The 5,000-nt window shown below is 45.9% G+C and overlaps 1 protein-coding gene across 2 annotated transcripts in view; it reads left to right on the top strand.

Moving 5' to 3' along the window:
- The window catches only part of ttyh2 (tweety family member 2), a 74,537-nt gene that overhangs the window by 17,027 nt on the left and 52,510 nt on the right, over positions 1 to 5,000 (top strand). The gene's annotated exons all lie outside the window — the stretch shown is intronic.

Genomic DNA, 5,000 nt, shown 5'->3' on the forward strand with positions numbered 1-5,000 from the left:
TGGCAGATTACCACTCCCATTCATTTCAAGTGCAGATGTTATGCTAGCCACTTCAGCCCCAGAAGTACAGAAATGATCACTGATATCCTCCTTCATGGTGCTTGGTTCTGGAACAAAAACCAATCGCGTGAGCTGCAAAAGCCACATACCCCGGTGACCACAGGAACAAAAACCGTGAAGACCCAATCACATGAGCTGCAAAGGCCACATGACCGATGACCACAGTATCCAAAAACCTACACTGACTGGCCACACTTGAATGACTGAAACCAGCTTATGGAAAGTACACATCTTGGCACGATAATAGCTAATGCTAACTGGCTGAAACTAACCCTCTTAAGCCTGGCCCACTGGTCTGTTACCCCCTCCAACTAGCTCCATATAGAGCCCAGTCAATGAGAGCTTCAGTTGAGTTGAAACCCAATGAAATGTTGCAGGGGTGTGCTGTGAGATGATATGATGATATGGGAGGGTGGTGGGAAGACTGAATAGAGGTTAGAGGATGGGTTAGAGGACAGGAAGCTGAGGAACTCGTCCTCATTTCCTCCGTGTGCCATATAGCACGGCGACCTGTTTCTTCCTTCCTTCCTGCTGGCTGGTCCTTTTTCTGGTTTTTTTGAAGGCTTTCAAAGTGACCTGTTTCTTCAGTGGTGTTCAAAACGTACAATTGTATGAGGATAGCAAGGCATTCGCTAGATACTTTTTGTTTTAGATTTAGGGACTCTCTTATTTTGCTACGACAGAAACCTCCCTTGTCTTTCAGACAGGTCGTTTGTTATCAGTCTGACACCCACATTAGCCTCAGACAGAGTAGTAGTGGGGAATGCTGCGTGAATACCACACATTTATTTTCTTCTCGACTGGCCAAGGCAGTGTGCTTTTGGGTGCCGCGAGGACAGGCCTTTGACTGACGAACATTACAAGTATGTCTCCCGTAGTGGGATTGCAGGCTGTCTGACTGACTCATTGTTGATCTTGTCGCCGCCACAGTCTGACAGAAAGGCTCTGGGTTGAATCTGAGGGCGTGGGACTGCCTGGGTCTGACTCCATCACTAAGCAAGTCTGAGGATGTATAGACATACCAGCATTGAGGGAGTCACTGTTTCCCACAGTTTAGCATGCATTAAATTAGCTTTGTCTTCCTGACAGTCTGTTAGCTGAGCTGTTAGCATTAAATTAGCTTTGCCTTCCCCGACATTCTGTTAGCAGAACTGTTTGCATTCATGGTTTCTGTGGTTCTATTACAGCATAGCCTATATGCGGCCTCGCTGTGCACAGTATTTCATAAATTGGTTTTGCCTCTCTGAAGGTTTGCTTAACTGAGTGTCAGTACATTGTTGAGCTCTAGCATCACCTATGTGTGGCCTCAATGGGCGAGCCTGTTTTAAATTAGCTTTGTCTTGCACAAGGCCTCATAACTATAGCATAACCTAAACACTGGGCTTAAGGTATTATCAGGTCTGTGTAGATGATGACTTGATGTGTTGAAGTAATACAATCCTTCCAATTTTGCTAGACCTAATTGGAAGTTCGATGTAAACTAATCTCTTAGAAAAACTCGTTCCACAATACACAGAGGAGTCACGAGACCGTTAGGCCACGGTGAAATCTTACTTTATTGTTAAATAATGTTTTTAACAGACTGAATTTTTTTCAATCTTTACCCGCTGTGTTAATAGTGTTGGTAGTCTTTGTGCTGATGCTTGCAGGGGATTTCTGCAAATCAGAAAACAAATCAAAAACCATATGTGTAACCCAAGGATACCCAAACGTATTGGCCCCAAGCAGAGAGCACAGCTTGGCAGTTCCATCATCTGATTCTCCTCCGAAACCCGAAAGGGAGGGAGAACACACATGGCCACCATGGAGCAAAGTTCTATTTTGTCTGCAGGGGTGGATGTTTGCCTGTGTTTCTCTCTATATCTGTGTGTGTGTGTGTGTGTGTGTGTGTGTGTGTGTGTGTGAAAGACAGAGAGAGAGAGGGTGACTGTGTCCTTGTGTATGTGTCCTTGTGTGTGTGGCTCTGTGCCTGTAAGGATCTATTTTTTTTTTTTGCCTCTGGCTCGTCTCGTGATGGTTGCCCATGTGGTAGAAGTGGGCTGCATATATTGAATTATCCTAGTTGCTGATGTTCCCGCTTGCCTCTTCAGAGACAAGGCATATTGTAGGGTTAAGTGCAATGGTGTGGTCTCTGGTTAGCGCTAGGAATGCTGTTATGGCCATAATGCACTCTGTTCCTCTCTATTTATCTCGCTCTCTCTCTCTCTGTCTGTCTAGAGACACTCAAAGAATTTTAATTTTAAACTCCTGTGGATCTGTACCTCTGTATCTTCCCCCTCGTCACTGTGCCTGTAGCAAGATACTGTACCTCCTTTCACTAGTAGAGAAAAAAAAAGAGATGCTTAGCCTAGCATTAGCCTAGCATTGCCTCTTCTACACCATCCAGTGCAGGGAGCCGGAACTAGGCTGGGGCCCTTGGGTGATGGGAGATGTTGGCTCCTGTCTGGGGCCCTTGGGTGATGGGAGAAGTTGGCTCCTGTCTGGGGCCCTTGGGTGATGGGAGAAGTTGGCTCCTGTCTGTTGCTGGTGAATGAGTGGTTAGGTGAAGTCTTTTAAAAGGTGGTGAAGTGAAAGTATTTTGAAAGGTGGTAAAGTGAAAGTATTTGAAAAGGTGGTAAAGTGAAAGTATTTGAAAAGGTGTTAAGGTAAAAGTATTTATTTTTGAATCTCTTGAGGGGCCCAACGCATGATTGATAGAGACTGAGATGCAGGCTTGAGCTCTGACAGAAAGGAAAAAACCTCTGTGGTTTTGTTTTTTTGTCAAGCACTCTGCATTTGTGAATAATTAGCGTCGCACCTGGAAGCGTGAGGCGAACCCAATAAGTGGAATCAGCTGGATGAGTGGTAGTGCTGTTTTTTTTCTTCATTAACCTGGAACAAAACACTCTGTTTTTCACCTCTTCTGTCAGACCATGTTGTGTGTTAAGCAACCTGCCTGTTTGTGGATGCAATGCTATGCATAATGTATATGTTTTTAGGGGGCGTCCTCTAACGTCCTCTAACTTCATCTCTGCACTGCATCGACCTTAAAAATGTAAAACACCGCAGTCCTCCCCTCTCTCCTTGCCGTGAGATCACAGTCGAGACTAGTAGATTTTTGAGCGATCTGTATAGATGTGTCAAATTCAATCATACTGAGCCGAATCACATGACTGTTATTGTTGAGTAGAGTAAAGGCTGTACAACAGAGTTTCTTTTTCAGTCATCTGGTTACAGGAATCCAGTGCGAAACTGGCAAATGAAAATGTCATGGGAAACAGCAGTGTTATCTGACATTCATGGAGCAAAATGCATTTGGAGAACCCCCCTGCAGCCTGGCTGCGGTTTGTTTTATATGGCTAAATGTCAGATTGTGAAATCCCCACTGGGAAATCTCCATTTCTTTCTTCCTGTTTTCTTTTTTTTAATCATTTGACAGATAGTCCTAGTGATATGCATGTGCATCTCGTCCTTGTGAATCACTGAACCTTTTCGGAAAACATCCAAAACACACACACATAGATGCGCAGACCGACACACTCACACACACACACACACACCCTCAACAGACACACACACACACACACACACACACACACACACACCCCCAACACACACACACACCCCAACACACACACACACACACACACACACACACCCCCACACACACACACACACACACACACACACACACACACACCCCCAACACACACACACACACACAGGGCCATCTGTTCCCACAAATGAAGATGCACGCTTAATGTGATTTTTATGACGACGGCTTCCTCTCTCCAGGCCTGATGACTGTACACACTGACTCATTAGAACATGAAGGCCTTGCTTCCCAGCCACCTGATCTAACCCATGGTGCCTTTCGTTGGGTGTGCCTGTCTGAAAGCCCTCCTTGTTTGGTCCCCTGTTTTTCACACTCTTTTTTTTTTTCCATAAACAGAGCGGCTTTAGACTGAACGCCTTGGTTTTGCCCCGGCATGCCGCCGCTGATGAGGAGAGGGTGGCAGAATGCCTTGATTATTCTAGGAGCCATTTTCAGAGGGTGAGGATCAAAATCTGGCTTTAAGCAACTTGCCCTCTCCCTGAAATAGGCTTGAAGAAAAACCATGGGATAGGGATAAGCTTCTGATAAAGACATTCTGGTATCAATGACATCTCCTGTGGTTTTGTCAAACGTGCAGTCCGAGCCAGGACTGTGTACGAACACCAATGTTTTTTTGGAGCGCGAACAGCTAAAGAACCGTGAGGAGCAACTCGCTGTATTTGTCAAAAAAGAGTGTTGGAATAGAATCATAAACTGCACCTTTAAAGCTGTTTCTCAAGGCGTTAAATTGCCTTCGCTACTACTATGTCGCATTCATTTGCTGCTGTCTGCTGTGGGCTTTGACTAATCGGTGTCTCATTTTGTGCATCCTGTGTTATGCATTGGCCAGATAATGACAAAAGCAGCGAAGCAAGACACATTAAGACAAAGAAGTAGATGACTGGGAAGTATTTCTGATGAATCTGTCAAAGTGTAAGCGGCTTTATTGGTTCCTAATCCCCTTGGGTTTACAGTAATGACCACCCAGTGGTGCCCTGCCAGCAGGGGCAGAGCCCCCAGAGAGTCCTCACAGCATGCCAGCCCGACCCGACCCGCTCCGACCCGCTCCGACCCGCTCAGACAGGAGCCAGAACAGAACACCCCCTGTGCTCCTGTTGGGCCTGGATGGCTTAACCAGACCAAGCTGGACCAGACTTGTGATTTTAGAATGTGGTTTTAGGCTTACAGTCACAATCACCACATGACTATTGTGTAGTGTTACTGAAACCGATTGGCCCAAAGCCTGATCCTGTTGGTTGGTCACATGGCGGACTGTTCAGAGCCGGTGCTCCACCGGCGCCACAGTTGGTGCAGTTTCTCATTAGCATTTCTTCATGTAGCGGCTGCTTTTATCTAAAGTGACCCG

This window comes from Clupea harengus, chromosome 23 (assembly GCF_900700415.2).
Source record: "Clupea harengus chromosome 23, Ch_v2.0.2, whole genome shotgun sequence".
Lineage (NCBI taxonomy): Eukaryota > Metazoa > Chordata > Actinopteri > Clupeiformes > Clupeidae > Clupea > Clupea harengus.